The sequence below is a fragment of the Eubalaena glacialis genome, chromosome 5, assembly GCF_028564815.1.
Source record: "Eubalaena glacialis isolate mEubGla1 chromosome 5, mEubGla1.1.hap2.+ XY, whole genome shotgun sequence".
Classification (NCBI taxonomy): domain Eukaryota; kingdom Metazoa; phylum Chordata; class Mammalia; order Artiodactyla; family Balaenidae; genus Eubalaena; species Eubalaena glacialis.
This window is the reverse complement of record NC_083720.1, coordinates 142,496,430-142,514,649: the sequence shown is the minus strand read 5'-3', so window position 1 is coordinate 142,514,649 and position 18,220 is coordinate 142,496,430. Positions and strand designations below refer to the sequence as shown.

Sequence of the window (18,220 nt, the reverse complement as noted above, 5' to 3'; positions counted from 1 at the left end):
TTGTGTTCCTTTGCATCAGCTATAGCTAGCTGTTTTCAATATTTTTGCTTAATGAGGTCAAAAGCAATATAAACAGAATTTCTCCTTGCAAATGAATCTCATACAGCTGCATTCAACTATGAAAGAGCTCTCAGAAAAGACTACCCATTAATTTCCATTTCAAAAATATTTTGTAAAGTGGTTCCTGGGCCTTTGTTAATGGCTTGCCTAGTGTCCTCCGGATCACCATATGCTGTCATCACAAAATACCAGGTCTATGGAGAAATGGCCCTCTGATTTTTTTAGGAAGTTGGGAAAATAACACCAAGTCAAATCAGATAATTCCATTTCCTTAATCAAGTACTTCTGTGATTTTATGGCATAAAAAACAGAATTTTTAAAATTCCTTATACAACGTCTAGTAGAACTGGCAGTAGGTGAATAAGACAATGTCTGAGTGGATGTGAGTGAACTAAAGGAATCTACTGAATGAACTGGGTGACCTTCCACATTTCCTACTCCAGGAGAAAACAATATGTAACTGGTAAGCAGGATGATGTCTTAGTGGACCATCATCACCCTTGTTTAAGCTGGAGATAAATGGCTGCTCTGTACAGGGGGAAAAAATAATCAGGGTTTGGTGAAAGGTTAGACAGAAGGATGCTAAACACCAAGGACTTCATCATCAGTAAGGAGAGCACAGTCATTCCTCTTATAATGAACCTTATAATGAAAGCATAAAACCAAAGCTGGATAAAACCAAAGGGCTGTTCCAGGAGAAAAGTCTATCTTATTCTCTTTAATATATGATGTTTATATAATCATCTTGCTCTTTCATTCTTCTTTGTCAGGGAGAAATCAGTAGCTTGAATTAGATCTTTTATTTTTTGTAACATAAGGAGGTAAATTCTGTTTGATTCCCTTTCCCACAATATCTGAATTCGGTTCTTTTTTATTACCATCTTGAGTCAGAGAGCTTGGTTTCTGTGCTTTTGTTTACAATTATTTCTGGAAAATATATACTCTGTTCTCACTTCTGAGATACTGTTAATTGTCATGTACTAGAATTTACTCTTGTGGTGGGATACTCAAAGCCTTTGCAGCCATTCCCTGAGTTCAACATGGTGCCCTGGAAATCTGTGAGGTTCTCCTTCCTTGCTAAGGTCTCTCATTTCAAGGATTTTACCTTTAGTTTTAGCTGGTGCTCCTTGTTCATTCCTCTGGACCCCTTCTTCCTAGTTTAGAAGATATTAGTAAGAATTATTCCACACATATTATTCCACATTTTTGGGGGGATAGGGAGTTTTAATAGTTCCCTAGTGCAGCTTTTATAACTTCTTTTCATTCCATTTTTTCTTTTTTAGATAAGGGTAAGCCAATTAGAACACCACTTACTTTTGCATTTTCCTGTTTGTCTTCTCTTCCTTTGTCTGTCCTTCAAACCCGAGAAAGGCAGAAATGTGCTTTTAGTCAAAACTATGGTTTCACATACATACTCGTATACAGACATACACACATATGTTGCTTAGCATCATGCCCACACTGTATACCTAAGATCTCTTTTTATTTATATTTTGATCATCCACGCAGAAGTCAGACAGCAATGAAAATATCTGAAAAAAAACATGCCTAGTCTGCTTAGGCCTAATGCAACATGGTTCAAATCTACCTACATTTGGTCGGTGCAATAACTTATTGCCACGTCACGATCCGTACATGTATCATCCAGGACTTGAATTTGGAATTGTTTCTGTATCAAATTAACTAGTAAGGCAAGATGGCTGTTGTCTCTGAAGAAAAATATACTTATTATTCAAAACTGAAAAGGCTACTGTAGTAATTAAAAAAATCTTTTTGCTTTTGACATTTCTAAAACTATACAGTTGTGTTCAAACATGAGAAGTGTATGAGACTGCCTTAAAATAGCTGGCTTTTTTGATTTGCTTATCCAAGATTATACTTATTATGGAGAAATAAAACCTTTTTTCTGAAGAAACGAGAAAGTTATAGCTGAGCCAGACCTTACATACGTATGTGTGCATATGTGATTATATATATATATATATACATATATTCATAAATCTATATCACATTATTGTTAAGCATGAAATTGAAATAATTAGAAGTTAGAAGTAAAGAAAGCACCTTTAACAGTTAATATTCTGGCAACTTTGCTGAAATTCAAATGGAAAATTTTGTATATAATTGCTTACCTGGCAGGATTGATGTGAGGATTACTATTTATGTGACAGAAACATGTGTAAACCATCTCGACCTTCTCAAAGAAAGGTTGTAGCAGTGATTAGAGAATAACATCTGCTTTCCTTTTAACCCCTATCTGAAATCAGATTACATTTCACAATGATAGAGAAAGTTAGTGTAATGAAATGGATTCTAATAAGTAAGCAGACCGTGTTGAGAGATGGTGTGGTGATCATGAGAAGAGTTTTATAGCCTTCTTTGGTTTGTTGAGATTTTTTAAAATCTGTATTTATTGTGGATAACTTTGTTTATTGGCACCATATGCTAATACTATGTAAATACAGGATGTCTACATATTTAGTTAATATTCCATACACTGAACTTCTCAATGAGTTAAAAGATTTTAAATAAGTCATCATACATCATCCATATATTGCTCATATTTGAGATTTTCAGCAAGGGTGCTAAAAATGTAATGGTTTTGACTTGCCATTTGAAGAAATATATATATATATATACATATATAGTTACATATACTTGTTATATGTGTGTGTGTGTGTGTGTGTGTGTGTCACATATTAAAGACTTTCTGTATTGGAGGTTTTTGCTTATTTTCAGTCGATGTTTTTTAGTGTATATGTATGTATTCCCTTTACTATCACTAGAAATTCATACTTTGTGCCTGCCTATAGGTAGGAGATGTTGTATAGCCTACCTGTTAAATCTGTATCAGCACAGAAAGTTACTAGATATTTTGATTACTTCTTAATCATTCTTAATCATAAATTATTTAATTCATCCATTTTTGATATTTAAAAGTGGAGGATAAATACCATGTAATCATTTATTTTATGTTTTTTTATTGAATTATAATTGACATACAATATTATATTAGTTTCAGTTGTACAACATAGTGATTCAATATTTTTATACTTTGTGAAATGATCACCATGATAAGTCTAATTACATCTGTCACCATACAGTTATTACAATACCATTGACTATATTCCCTATGCTGTACATTACATCCCCATGATATTTATTTTATAACTAGAAGTTCTTACCTCTTAATCCCCTTCAGCTATTTCTCCCATCCCCCCACCCCCCTCCACTCTGATAACCACCAGTTTGTTCTCTGTATCTGAGTCTCTTTCTGTTTTGTTTTGTTTGTTCGCTTGTTTTGTTTTTTAGATTCCATATATAAGAGAAATCATACAGTATTTGTATTTCTGTCTCTGACTTAGTTCACTTAGAATAATACCCTCTAGGTCCATCCATTATTTGAAGGGTAATTATGAGCCAGCATTTTATAAAGCATATGGTGAGACTAGGGGGAAGAAGTGGAAGGGAGAGTCAAAAGATGATAAAATACTGGCAAATCTTGATACAGCTCTCCAGAAGATCAAATTCCATGGTAAAGACTGGATCCAAGATAAATAATTATAAAATAATGTATACCATAATAGAAATATGCATAATGAAAACGTTTGAGCACTTTTCGAAAATAAGTGGGATAAATTAATTCTGCTAATGTATCAATTGAAAGGCATATGGGTTTTCTACATGCCAGAGGTAACTGGGCATTCTAATCAGAGGGAAATGTATAAAAATAATAATACAAATAACACAAAATTATTTGAAGGTAAAAGCAAATCGTTTGTAGGGACAGGAGCTAGAACTTAAAAAACCAGGATTGTAGATTGAGGCCACTGTATGAATAATTATTACATCAGGACAAAATAGGCCCCTTACAGAATTTCAGCTAGAGTAGTCACATGAGAAACTTGTGTTTTAGAAAGGTCAGTTCTGTAGACAATATAGAGGATGTGCTGAGAGATTAGCAAGGGAGGGTTTATGTGATAGCCAGTATACTCTTAATTAGCTTTCTATGAAAAGCAATTTGTGGTCAAATGTAATTGGGAAATTCTCAGTCAACATATATAAGCATTTTCAAAAGACTGACTAATGGATTACTTGTTATTTTAATATGTTAATGTTCACTGTGAAGCATATACACATAACACACACATATGTACCTAATTATGCCTCTATCATTAACTTATTCAGCTATCGGAAAAATATACATAAGTTGCTCAAAGACACACAACTAATTAAATAATGGAGCTGGGAGTCTAGTCCATATCTGTTTAACTCCAAAGCTTTTAATCACTACACTAGACTCATTTCACTGGGAAAAAAATGCTGTTTTAATGGCTATTCATAGGCAATGGCAGAGGGATGGGGGGGGGGAGAAAACTTCAAGAGTGGCGGGAGTATAATACCAACAGAATTGTTTATATGCAGAATATTGGGTTCTTAACAAATAGGCTTCACAAGGTAAATTAATCTCTCTGCCTCCATAGTTATGTATCACCATATCACCACCAATCAAGGTGGGTTTTTCCTGCTTACTTCCTACTGAGAATTCCTTGCTGCTAACTCCATCTATTGAAAAGAACAAATACAGTATTTACTGTTAATATGGAAATTAAAACCAAAAACCAAGTAGTTATTAGAAAATGGCACACCCTACGTGCACCCAGACATGACACTTGGCAGTTTTTTTCCTACTATTTCAGTCCCTTAGCAGTTTTATAGAACATTTTCTTAACCGTTAGTTAGCAAATGAGTTATAGAAGTTGTGTAGCATAGGGCTTCTTTAGGGATTATAATCTAACTACATAACAGGCAGAGAACACTAACAGAATTTTATTGTATTAAATATCCTACAGTTTTCACTGTTCAGTATAAATTATTTTTTTCTTGAAGAAAGGCATATAATCATTGACTATGAAATGTTGGAGAATACTAAACAAGGATGTTTCACCGTTCTATTGAAAATAATTACTTCATATTATTTTAAAATACCAATGTGCTTTGTTAAAAAAAAAAAAAACTACAAGAAAGTTTCTGTTACTCAGAGATTAATTAGTTAGCTGGTCATTTGTCTAGATAATACTTTATTCTAGATTTGCTTTTAGCTTTCACTATAGTGGTATCATTGCTCACTACCTTTTCATTTTGAGTAGAAATAGAAAGAAAAGTGAAACCAGTTAATATCAGCTTGTTTAGCTCTGTGTTTGGTGAGAGAAAATGTTGACACTGGATTAAAGTAAAGCTGTTATTTATTTTGAGTTGTTATTTATCCATCACTAGTTTTCAATAATGAAAAGTTAGCTGTGGTTTACCCACCAAGAGATCAATTCCATTTTAAGAGCTATTTATAAAGCTTGGAGACAACCATGAATATAAAATAGTACAATTCATCAGGTCTTAACAATGGACAACCAAAATGGACAAATCAAAATCTAATTTCACCACTGACCCAAGAAGAAAGTAAGTTAAGATTTCCCAGATCCTCTTTTTGTTGGATTAGGTCCCTGCCCTTCTTCTTATTCTTTGTTTTCCTCTATTGTGTCTAGCACAGTGGTGTAATGTCAAGGGAAAGCTAAAAATTCTAGTAAATTGTAGGAGAGCATTGACATGAAGAAGCTCAGGTAAAGGAAGGACAGACTCCAACTCTATATAAAACTTGCATCAAAGGTAAAAAATCTAGGCAATGTTCCTGTAAGTTCTTATCCCCAAAGCAGAAAATGCATATTTAATTTTGTTTTGTTTCACAATATGTGAGTTATCCAGCTCAAGAAGGAGTTAAGTGTATATCAAGTAATATTGGAGAATGTGGAGAAAGCCCTACAGTGTCCATCATGAAATTCTTTATATTGATCAGTGATTTCCAGACTGAGTTCCAATGTATATGCTCAGGGATATACAGGGCTCCATGAGATTTTACTTTTAAATTATTTCAGTGAGTACACACATATTCATATATACTCAAATGTATATACATACACATACTGGAAGAACAAGAACACAATTTTTTAGCTAAGTACCTTCATGCATTTTTTAACCTACATTTGCTTTTGTGTTGGCACCAAGTGAATAATAAGAGTTTTTGTTTATTTATCCATTTGAGTTTCTCAAACTGGCATCCCAGAACATATTCTTGGGACCTGAAAAGTTTTTAACTTCAAGAAATACTGGCATAGATGACCCTTAATTAACCAATTGCTGCCATCATTTCATTTCTGTGATTGTAGTAACAACTGGGTGAACTGCTGAACATAAAACAGCAGGAAAATGATCGGCATTTGGGTTATCATCATACTCTCCATGTTCATATCCTTCTCCTTTCATAAGATATAGTCTTAAAAATAACTTAAAATGGCAGAGCACAGCCAGCCAAGCTGGACTTGACCTGGTTTTCCTAGCCTCATGCACACTGCAGCTGCCTCTTCCCAAATGGCCAGGAATACAAGCTCAAAGCCTGAGAGAATTCTCTCAAATGGTTCCATTGCCTTTACCTCCCTTTCCTCTTATCAGCTCCAGATGGTCTCTTTTCTTGTATAAAATCCAAAACTTGGTAATTGTTTCAAGAGAGACATTAAAGGGTAGTAAACATAGTGTAGGGTATATAATTAAGAGCATGAGTTCTGGAGCCAGCTTGCCTGTGTTCACATTCTTTGCTCTGCCACTTAATTGTGTGACATTAGATTTACAAAATATATTATTAATAATTTAAATTGTTAAATATTAATCATAATTAATATTTACCAATAATTTAATTTGAAACCAAAATTAAAATTTTCTTAAGGTGAAGTTTGAGTGCAATGTCATATTACAATTATGACCATGTCCTCATGATAAAAGTAATGGTATGAGGTTAACTAGGCTAAATGGATGGTCTGATCTAATATCCCCATGACATTTTTTCTTTTCAAGTCATGTGACTTTTATTTTAATTCTATTAGGCATAAAATGAAATCTTAATATTCTATTTAAAATACAACGGAATCCTCCCGTTTGCATAAAGATATTAATCAACAACATCATTTTACCTCAAGATCATTAAGAGTTCTCATGCATATGCTATTGTACCACATGGATTCTCATTACCAGGAAAAAAAAAAAAAAACTAATAAATGATCAGGAATTTAGTTTTGTATAACTTTGCTGATAATGATAGTCAAAGATTGCACTGTCAAATGTGGGTTTAAAAATGGAATTGAATGTATTACTACCAAAAGAAATCTAAAACCATATGCAGCTAACCTTTTATATTCAGGGAAAACATACGTTTTGTGATAACTTTTTTATTATACAACATTTTTAGTTGAATTGTTTGTGTTTTTAAAAGAAGAAGTTTAAAAGAAAATAAATCATTAATAATCCTATATTTAAATACAGGCCCATTAACTATATTTGAGGTATTTTTGTAGTCTTTTATGTTAATTTTACACATAAAACATGAAATTCTGAAAAATAAGATTTACATTTTTATTTGTAAAAATTACTAGAGCATTCTTTTAAAACATTCTTATATAATGTTAATAGTCTTATTGGAAATTTCACGGATGCTTATCTAAAACTATTTCACTAGACAATGGAATAAATGTCTTAAAAGGGAATTCAAATTCAAAGAACATGTTAGTAATTTAAAACATCACAAATTTAACAGGATTATTTAAAAATATATTTCTATTATAAAGAAGATAGATATGTAATAAAAAGTATTTGTGAAAGAACTGAGGTTTACTGTTTTAAAAAAATTTATTTATTTATTTCTGGCTGTGTTAGGTCTTTGTTGCTGCGCACGGGCTTTCTCTAGTTGTGGTGAGCGGGGGCTACTCTTCGTTGTGGTCCGTGGGCTTCTCATTGCGATGGCCTCTCTTTGTTGCAGAGCACGGCCTCTAGGCTTGCGGGCTTCAGCAGTTGTGGCACTCGGACTCAGTAGTTGTGGCTCGCGGGCTCTAGAGCGCAGGCTCAGTAATTGTGGCGCACGGGCTTAGTTGCTCCGTGGCATGTGGGATCTTCCCGGACCAGGGATTGAACCCATGTCGCCGGGATTGGCGGGCGGATTCTTAACCACTGCGCCACCAGGGAAGTCCGAGGTTTACTTTTGATAGCCATTTGCAAAATAGAAAAGAATTAGGAAACTTGGTTGGTTCTTTTTTCTTAAAAAAAGAAATCTTTAAAAAGTTTCTGTGTTTTCAACTTTAGATGAAGGTATTTTGTTTACATAAATTTTATACTTCAGAGTTTAAATTTACAAGCAGGAAATAAATAAAATATATTAAATGGATGACATCCTAATTATTCTCTTTGGCTATAAGGTTTTTATACAAAAGAAGAATAATCCTACTGACAATATACATAGCATTGTTTTATCCCCTTCTGTTTTCCTCTGAGAGATGAATTTTTTTTTCTGAAAGTACAAAGGCAGTAAAGATAATAGTAAGGGCTCAAAGTTAGGAATATTGGCTCAGGCTATGTCAAGTAGTTAATTAAATTAATGCAGTGACATAAAAAGTGAAATGTAATTTATTATCAAAAAAATTAAAGCAACCTGTTGACGATGATTTTTACCTTATTAGAATGCCTTTTGAAGGCTTATCATCCAGCAATGTTTAGGCCTTTCCCTTAAATTGAAACTAGAGTGAGAATTAATTGTAAATTAAGATAACAGTTATCAGACTTAAATGAGTACATCTCTTTATTTCGTATGAAGCACTGTCTTTTGAGATTATTATTAAAACTCTCTTTTTAAAAAAGAGATGAAAGAAAATTACCTGTCAGTATTTGCTATTATTTTGGTAGAAGAAAAAATACCTACAGTTTGCAAGATAAGTGGAAGAGCAAAACCTAAACTTTTTTTGCAAAAGATACTATGTGTGTGTGTGTGTGTGTGTGTGTAAATTGACACAATTTAAAAATGATTTAAATCAAAGATACTTACTTGTAATAAGAAGAGATGTATAGATATACGTAACCTAACATGAGTATAATTTCCAGATCAGCTATAATGACAGTTGTGGCTTAAACACCAATCATGACTTAAAAAACAAAATTAAAAGTGATTTTTACATCAGAAGACAAGTGAGCTTTTCATGAAATGTTGCATTCAGGCTTGTAAATGAATCATGTAGCTTTTGGAAAAGTTCAGATGATTTATCTTACTTAATGAAATTAGCTCATAGTGTCTTTCAACTGGCTCTAAGGAAAACTTTCTTTAGCTAATTATTCCTTTCTTTTATTTTTTTAACCCTTCATTTCTTGGTCCAGCGTTATGAAACCATGACATCTGCTTTTACTTTGTTTACTACAGGATGATTCTATAAACTTCCTTATCTTAGGCATTACATCCAAGATATTTGGTCTTTGTTTGCTTTGTATTGTTTTTTATGATATAATAATACATACTTATATTTTAAAATTACTAGCAGTACAGAAATATAGAGAGCATTCCTTCACTGCAACATCATCATTCTCTCTCTGCAGAAATTTATGCATCTTCACATAAATTTTATGTGAATGCCAAAGCAAATGCAAAAAGTGTATGCATATGTGTGTGTATGTATGTACATGTGTATAGATAGATATAGATGCGTATATGTTTACTTAAATATTCATATATGGACATATAGAGAGAAGGAAAGTCAGTTCTTTCTTTTTAATACACCAAACATATGATTTTAAAATTTTCTTTCATAACAACTCTAATAGATCCGTATCCTTCTATAAATTTAGTCCCTTGTATTTATGCTCCATAATTTATTTTTCCAATCATGTATTGCTGAACATTTAAGGTTTTTTTTTTGGATTGTCTTGGCTTGCATTCTTGCTATTATGAACAATGTTGTATTGAATGTGTTAGACCAAAAATCTTTGCAAAATTTTCCAGTAATACATTTTTAGTCAAGAAATACCTAGTTAAAGAAATTGTGCCTTTAAAATTAGACATATTTTGCCAAATTACCCTCTAAAATTTTTGAATCAAAATGCTTTCACAACGTTGTGTTGAAATTTACCCTTTGCCAACATGAGCATTTCAAAAATTTTAACTTGTCTTAATCTTCCTTTCTTTAATTGAATATGTAGCTAAGAACAATTATTATTTCCTTTTTTATTAACTGTTGCCCCAAGTTTTCTATTCATTTTTCTTATTTTGTGCAACTCTACTTACTGATTTTAAAAACTATTTATACGGCAATGAATTTTTTCTTTGCTTGCTATGTGTTTTGCAGATATTTCCTCCAACTGGTCATTTAAATTATTTTTCCTTTCTGGTGTATTTTTCAATTGGGAGTTTAACATTTTTTTTTTTTTTAACATTTTTAAAACATATTTTTAATACTCAATATTATGTCATCACACAACTACAGTCAAACACAAAAGCTAACAGAATATGCTGATACTATTTAGGCATAAATAATGAACCAGTGCCTCTTTTTTTTTTTTTTTCCTACACACACACTATTTTATTTTTACAAGAGATAAATAAACTGACACCAAGCATTGTAAATGGATGACCACAACAAAAGCAACAATGATTGCAATTACCAAACACGAAACGCACTCATACTATGTCATAATATTGACATTCAGTCCAGTAATCCTCCACTGTAACAGTTCCTTTACTTTGCAGTGAAAATTGATTTGTATATTTTTTGCCTCTGAGTCCTTGTGGGATTTTTTTTTTTAACTCAAACAGAAAGTCACAAAAATTATAATCATCCTGATCAGTTCACTCAGTCCCATGTAATTAATTTTTTTTTCATCTTGATCTTTTGTTAACACTTTTATGAATTCATCGGTTTTCCATTAGAGCTCTGAAAATGCTTATTCATTCAGTTCAGCAGTATAGTCAGTTACCAGAAACCTGTACTTGTCAGAGTCTTTTCCATGAACTCCTTGAAGATGAAACCCGTTTATAGGAACATTTTTGCAAAAGCATCAGAGTACACTCAGAACTGTCTGTAAATGACAAAAGACTTAAAAATGACCATGGTTAAAGATTTGATGAAAGTTCGTAATAATGCAATTGACAAGGAAATTTAGTTATTTCTGAGATATACATTTTAAAGTAATAACTAGAATTATGACTTATAACATTATACCAGAACATATAAGATTTTTAGAAATTAAATGTAATGTCTGAAACATTTATATTAACATATTTCCATACAAATAACCCAAAGAAAGTTTAGTATTAGTTGTTTTTTGTTTGTTTGTTTTTTTATACTGCAGGTTCTTATTAGTCATCAGTTTTATACACATCAGTGTATACGTGTCAATCCCAATCGCCCAATTCAGCACACCACCATCCCCACCCCACTGTGGTTTTCCCCCCTTGGTGTCCATATGTTTGTTCTCTACATCAGTGTCTCAACTTCTGCCCTGCAAACCGGTTCATCTGTACCATTTTTCTGGGTTCCACATACATGCATTAATATATGATATTTGTTTTTCTCTTTCTGACTTACTTCACTGTGTATGACAGTCTCTAGATCCATCCACGTTTCAACAGATGACTCAATTTCATTCCTTTTTATGGCGGAGTAATATTCCATTGCATATATGTACCACAACTTCTTTATCCATTCGTCTGTTGATGGGCATTTAGGTTGCTTCCACGACCTGGCTATTGTAAATAGTGCTGCAATGAACATTGGGGTGCATGTGTCTTTGCCCAGTAGTGGGATTGCTGGATCATATGGTAATTCTATTTTTAGTTTTTTAAGGAACCTCCATACTGTTCTCCATAGTGGCTGTATCAATTTACATTCCCACCAACAGTGCAAGAGGGTTCCCTTTTCTCCGCACCCTCTCCAGCATTTGTTGTTTGTAGATTTTCTGATGATGCCCATTCTACCTGGTGTGAGGTGATACCTCATTGTAGTTTTGATTTGCATTTCTCTAATAATTAGTGATGTTGAGCAGCTTTTCATGCGCTTCTTGGCCATCTATATGTCTTCTTTGGAGAAATGTCTATTTAGGTCTTCTGCCCATTTTTGGATTGGGTTGTTTGTTTCTTTAATATTGAGCTGCATGTGCTGTTTATATATTTTGGAGATTAATCCTTTGTCCATTGATTCGTTTGCAAATATTTTCTCCCATTCTGAGGGTTGTCTTTTCGTCTTGTTTATGGTTTCCTTCGCTGTGCAAAAGCTTTGAAGTTTCATTAGGTCCTGTTTGTTTATTTTTGTTTTTATTTCCATTACTCTAGGAGGTGGATCAAAAAAGATCTTGCTGTGATTTATGTCAAAGAACGTTCTTCCTATGTTTTCCTCTAAGAGTTTTATAGTGTCCAGTCTTACATTTAGGTCTCGAATCCATTTTGAGTTTATTTTTGTGTATGGTGTTAGGCAGTGTTCTAATTTCACTCTTTTACATGTAGCTGTCCAGTTTTCCGAGCACCACTTATTGAAGAGACTGTCTTTTCTCCATTGTATATCTTTGCCTCCTTTGTCATAGATTAGTTGACCATAGGTGCGTGGGTTTACCTCTGGACTTTCTATCTTGTTCCATTGATCTATGTTTCTGTTTTTGCAGTGCCTCTTTTGAAGAACATTTAATTAAGAAATTAAATTGTATGTCCCAGAATTGTACATATGTGTGAAGCTGTGTGTGTATTGTATCTTTGGAGAGCAACAATTAGTTAGTGGGTAGAAATAGCTGTTTTAACATCTCTATTGGTATATTGTTGCTTATAGTTTCTTTAATGATATTTTATATGAAGGAGTTTCTCCAAATGTTAATAACTATTCCAAGAAAAAGAGAAGTCAGTAATGAAAATATTTAGGAGAAAACTGCATAAGATACTCATCTCTTAGAGGTTCACATTTGGCCATCAATGATCTGTAGAAGGCTGACAGTGAGGAAATGTGTTTCATTTCAGTGTTTCTCATGTCATTCACCCACATATCCTTTCCCTGTAGAACACTTTTAACAATTCTCTGAGTGGAAATTCTAGCAGTGCTAATAGTGTGGTCTTTTCTGACAAAGGTGTTAAAATCTGAAATTTTAAAAAGAGAAGTAAACAGCATTCCAAATATGAACCATAATTTTTAATAGATTTTCCTAAGGCTTAAACAGCAGTGGTATATACCTTTAAAGGGGGATTAAGACAGTGATATAATAGCCCAAATATATCAAACTGAGGTACTTTTACTCTTCCTTAAGTCAAATAAGCTAAAGTATATGAGAATATGAAGTATGGTACTTTTGCTTCTTGGATGTGGAAAAGTAAAGGATAAAATGAAATTAAAAAAAACTCAAATATATTTACCTTATTCTAAACAAAGGAATAATACTTTATTGTTGTGTTTCTATAGCACTCAGAAAGCTTTTAACTGTATAAAACTTTCTATAGTTCACTGAAACAGAATAAAATGCTAAAAAGCATTATTCTGTTTTTTTTCCTCTGAGTTTCTTCCACCAGCTCATTTTCTAGTGGGAAAAAGAAAAAGGAAAAACTTTCTATCAGAAACAATTTACAAACCATTTCAATTAAGTCTCTTACTTTAAGTAATCCTATTGGCACAAAACAGAATAAAAAGCCTGGCTCAGAATTATATTCTTTGCCTCATTAATTCAAAACCTGCCATTTCTTTTTATAAATGCCATAATTTCAAGACCTACTAAGATCATTTTAGTTCCCTAAGTCATCTTTAATGAGACTCCAAAACATGTTAAGCAAACATGGTCTAATCAAATGAGACCTGAATCTTTCTAGGAGGCAAATATATACCAATTTGTGTTTATGGGTATGCAGTAGATTTACAGAGATTTTAATGTCAAGGAATGCTCTTGAGTCTTAGCTGTCAGGATATAGCCCTAAAGATATTAGTTATATACTTATATCATAGACTTTATTATAGAACTTAAAAAAATACATAAGGTTACTTAGCTATAAATTTCTTGACTTCTGGGGATTTAAAATTCCCTTCTGAAGTTAAGAAAATTTGTCTATATAATTTATTACAAATTTAAAGTTTATAGTTTAGCATAAAACAAGAAGATTTTCAGAAGACAAGTTTTTAACCATTGCAAAATTCATGTATTTCACACTATTTTATGTTTTTTAAAGTTCCTTAATTCTGTAGTTTGATTGGAGTGGTGACTTCACTGGCAGAGGCAATTGTCAAAATTAATAAACTAAACACTTAAGAGTTGTGTATATTGTTGTATATAAATTAAGCCTCAATTTAAAAGGGTATTCTAGTTACCATTAATTCCTTCTTCTCTCTATTTCTGAGGTCCAGCCTTTCACCCATCTACTACCACACTGAAATAAAAGTATAAGGATTACATTAATATAGCATTATTCCTTTGTCAGTGGAGATTAAATATCCTAAATTTCAGTGAAACAAGAAGGTGGGGAAAGAGCAAAAGAAGGAGGATGAGGCTCTATTTTTATCTCTGTGATACAGAGAAACAACTAAAATGGCAATTGGCTCTATTTGAGTATATTGCTTAATGATAATGTGTTCTTCAGCACAAATTTAGCAGACAGTATGCCCTTGGTAAATATTTGTTGATGGAAGGAAGGAAGGAAAAAGGAAAGGAGGGAGGGAGAGAGAGAGGAAGAAATGAAAGAAGGAAGGAGGAAATTTTAACCCAAGACTACAAAAGCATTTGGAAACATTTGAGTTCTCAGAAAGTACATCTCTGTAAGAGAAAAAACCTTCTCTATAAGTTTATGCTGAATGCCATTTCAGGCAGATCCTCCATGTTTATATACTTTAGGATTTACTATTAATTTTAATATTTATTAATTCCCTGATATACTGCAGGCCCTATTCCCTATTCTGGAATTAGTAAGATTAGCTAGTAATGTAGGTCCATATAACTGAGTATTCCCTTCAACCTGTAGGTGTTTTTAGGTTTGTCCCATTTACATTCTTATCACAAAATCAACTTCCCTAGTTGTCAGCTAGGGATGGCATAAATCTTTGCTTAAAAGGATTTAAATAATTTAGTCCTCACAGTATCAGGTAGGATTTGTATGTTTTAGGTGGTTCAATATGTACCATTTACCATTTATAATATTAAAATATTTTAATTTTAAAGTTTCTAACATTGGGACTGGACTTAACTTTGTAGTGAAGTAGGTTTTAAAAAACAGTCAGAAATAGACTTTAAATATAAGCATTTTAGCTACGTAACATGGTTCTAACATAATAGCTTCCCATAAGCAAATATCTACTGAAATTTGAAACATGATCTTTATCAAGTTATTCTACATTTATTTTTTTCATTTGTATTCCTATGTTAACTCTCACCTCTCCAAATTAAAATATTACAGATTTAAAGAGAATATCCATTTTGAATTATAGAAATACATCCATGTTAATTTTGAAAAAAATCTAAATAATCAGTAATTGTGTTTGAAAGCATATTCATTACTCAGAATAGAATGAAAAGTAAGGAAAATAAATAAAATTCATTCCAAAAATCCATTCTGAAATCTTACTGCCTTTCACAAATAGAAGCAGTGTATTAGCAAGAAAATATATGTATTTTTGACTGACAAACTGTAAAAAGAAAGTAGCTTTTCTTCTTTTTTCCATAATTACTATCTTCCCTTTCATCAGTTACAATCAATTAGGTTTTAACAGGGATTTATGATCCTAGTTATAATCTGTTTCTGCTTTATTCAAATGCTTTCTGAGATTTGCTTTGTAGCTTCATGTTATTTTTTTACACATTAACTCATTACAAAATGATTTATAGGGCACATTTGGCCTCATAGTCTACTTTAAGCATAGGACAACATATAGATCATCAGGAAATAGCTATTCTATTTGAAGATAAACATGTCTCATATATATATAGAATCAAGGACATAGACTTTGCACATGAAATATCCCTGTATTCCAGGCTTGGCTTTATTTCTTAACGCCATGAAGATTTGCCATTTCATAATGTATGTCCAACGTGGCTAAGTTTGAAAATCAGTTACATTGTATTCTAGTCCACAAGCACTTTGAGATTTACTTTGATAGTACAGAAGTAGAATGGTGTAGAAAAGGGTATTCAGAACAGAGTTACAATGGTTTTGTGTATGTGTGTGTGTTTGAGTGTGTGTGTGTGTGTGTACCTGTTTTCCAGAATTCTAATCCTTTGAAACTTATCCTCCAGCCATCGCTTGTCCTTGCCTGCTCGGCATCTTGAGTTTTTGATGCTGGATGAAGCTTATTTACGAACACCTGAATTTAAGAATGGGTTTTCTAAAAGTTTTTATAGGAAATAGCATTCAAAATTTTATATCTGGTACTAGTTGCTAAGACCAAAGGAAATTTATAATTTTTTTTCATTCATTTATAATTTTACACTTGCACACTTTAACTTGCCTACTATTTGGAAATACAAAGAAAAGACAATGACCTGAAACCATCCCATTTTTACTAGGTAACACCAAGAATAGGCAGGCCATGAAAATGGAAAGGATGTTTGTACAGATGTGAAGTACAGATGTTACTCAGAATTGAAAGGAAGAAATGGGGAGAGTAAGAAAATTGCCTCTTGAATGCACATTGGCAAATCAACTGAGGAATGCAACCAACGATTTTTTTTGTTCTACATATAAACGCATTTTTTTCAGTTCTTCTGGAATTTTATGTATATGGCAGCAGTGCTTTTGTTGTAGGGGTGATTTATTTGTTTCCATTTGGCTACTATTTATTTGGTATGACATTATTAGCTATTTATCAGTGGTTAGAACAGTCATAAAAATTCTTAGGGTCAGTGTGCCCAATGTCTTAGTTTGATTCACTAATGCATAGCAGTTAGACACTCTATTTTTCACATTTTATTACTAACTCTAACATTCACAAAGGAAGCATTGAAGAGAAAATTGAGGTGGGATAGTACAATTTCATAGCATGCTTAGAAAATAAAAATCAAAATAAGTACTAAGTATCACTGGGCAAAGGATGAGTATACCAATGGTTGTATACGTACTGAACAACTCTCTTTTTCCTGGACTCTACAGAGGATATCCACTGGCATGTTTTATTACTCTTTCCTACTAGTGTTGTATTTTCACAATGATAATGCTCAGCAATTCAAAGCAAGTCCATATATTATTGTCTTATTTTTGGAGATGAGGGGAAGATTAGATAAATACTAAAACATGCAGTGTTTTTACAATGAAATTCAGAGTTTAATAAACATTTTTCTGTCTTCAAGTTCTTTTTATTGAGGTTATATAACAAAATACTTAAATATACATGTTAACTTGTATTATTTTTTTAAAAGAAAGAACTAAAGAACACATTTTAAAACTTAGGACACAGTTTTTATTTTTCCATGGCAGATTGTTAATGCAAAAATTCCAGGAGCACAACACTTCTTCTAATCATAAGAATGGAAAATTCTGGGCTTCCTTGGTGGTGCAGTGGATAGGAGTCTGCCTGCCAATGCAGAGGACACAGGTTCGATCCCTGGTCAGGGAAGATCCCACATGCCGCGGAGCAACTAGGGTCGTGCGCCACAGCTACTGAGCCTGCCCTCTAGAGCCCGTGAGCCACAACTACTGAGCCTGCACTCCAGAGCCCGCAAGCCACTACTACTGAGCCCGTGTGCCACAACTGCTGAGGCCCGCATGCCTGGAGCCCGTGCTCCACAACAAGAGAGGCCACCGCAGTGAGAAGCCCGTGCACCACAATGAAGAGTGGCCCCTACTTGCTGCAACAAGAGAAAGCCCGCGTGCAGCAACGAAGACCCAATGCAGCCAAAAATAAATAAATAAAATTAAAAAAAAAAAAAAAAAGAAAGAATGGAAAATTCTAATCCAGATCTAAGTCATCTAAGTTACTATTTGATTGGTAACATTAAAATAATAATATTGATAAATGTTTTTAAGTTTGGTTATCTCCGTTCCTCATTTTGCACCTAGGAAATTAGAGGGACACAAAGCCAATGTAGTACCTAATTCACACTTAGAAAGATTTCTGTTGAATACTTTATTTAGAAAGAAGAGAATCAGGCTCTTCCTTAATTTATTCATCCAACAAATATTCATTTAGTACCTATAATTTACCAAGTACTATTTTTTTTAATTTATTTATTTTTATATTTATTTTTGGCTGTGTTGGGTCTTCGTTTCTGTGTGAGGGCTTTCTCTAGTTGTGGCAAACGGGGGCCACTCTTCATCGCGGTGCGCGGGCCTCTCACTATCGCGGCCTCTCTTGTT

The 18,220-nt window shown here is 33.0% G+C and overlaps 1 protein-coding gene across 2 annotated transcripts in view; it reads left to right on the top strand.

The window, feature by feature from the left end:
- GRID2 (glutamate ionotropic receptor delta type subunit 2) overlaps positions 1-18,220 on the top strand; it is a 1,388,009-nt gene that overhangs the window by 639,876 nt on the left and 729,913 nt on the right. The window lies entirely within an intron of this gene.